This window comes from Oryzias melastigma, linkage group LG9 (assembly GCF_002922805.2).
Source record: "Oryzias melastigma strain HK-1 linkage group LG9, ASM292280v2, whole genome shotgun sequence".
NCBI classification, from domain to species: domain Eukaryota; kingdom Metazoa; phylum Chordata; class Actinopteri; order Beloniformes; family Adrianichthyidae; genus Oryzias; species Oryzias melastigma.
The window spans coordinates 10,758,521-10,759,424 of record NC_050520.1 but is presented as its reverse complement, the minus strand read 5'-3'; positions in this window follow the sequence as shown (position 1 = coordinate 10,759,424).

Below are 904 nucleotides of genomic sequence, written 5' to 3'. Positions count from 1 at the left end.
TTTACTTTTTTCTCATAATTCTATAACTTTATTTTAGCATAATTGGACTTTTAGCCCATAATGGTAAAACTTTATTCTAGTATGTATATATTTTGAATTTTTCTCACAAGGTAACAATTTTATGGTCATATAATTTTAGTTAAAATTTTCACAGTTATACAATTTTATTTTAGTAAAATTTGACTTTTTTATCATAATTTTACAACTTTGTTTCTGTATAACTCCCTTTTTTCTCATAAATTTACAACTTTATTCTTGTTCAGTTTATATTTTTTCTCAGAATTTCATGATTTTTTTCTTGTACAATTTTCACTTTTTTCCCACAATTTTCTGATTTTATTATAAAATTTGTACTTCTGTCTTATAATGTTACAACTTTACTCTCGTGCAATTTTTACAACTTTTATATCATAATTCTGTGGTTCTTTTGCCTGTATTACTGTATCTTCCACAGCGCAGCAACAGTCTTGTTTTCTGCTTGTCTTTTCTTTTTCCACTTTACAGAAGTTCATCACTTTTTTTTCATAAATCTTATTGAAAAGTCTTTCTTTACTTTCTAGTGTACTGTTGCCACAATATTCCATTGCTGCAGAAGGGCTGGGGGAGGACGAAACACTTTTACATGAACAGTCTTATGCTGTTTCAGTGATTTTGACTTTTTATGACACTGTTCGATAATAATGTGTATGGAAATGATTATTTTATTCATCTTGGGGGCCCCCCAGGAAATCGCTTACCTTTGCCTAATGGTAAGTCCGCCCCTGATGAAGTGTATTGCTTATTTAGAATGAGTGAAATGTAACAGAATAGGATTGCAACTATAAATTCTCAACCATCAAAGGTCATTTAACAGTTGGCCTATTTTTTCATATATTTTTCATATGTACTTCTTTTTATTATGAAA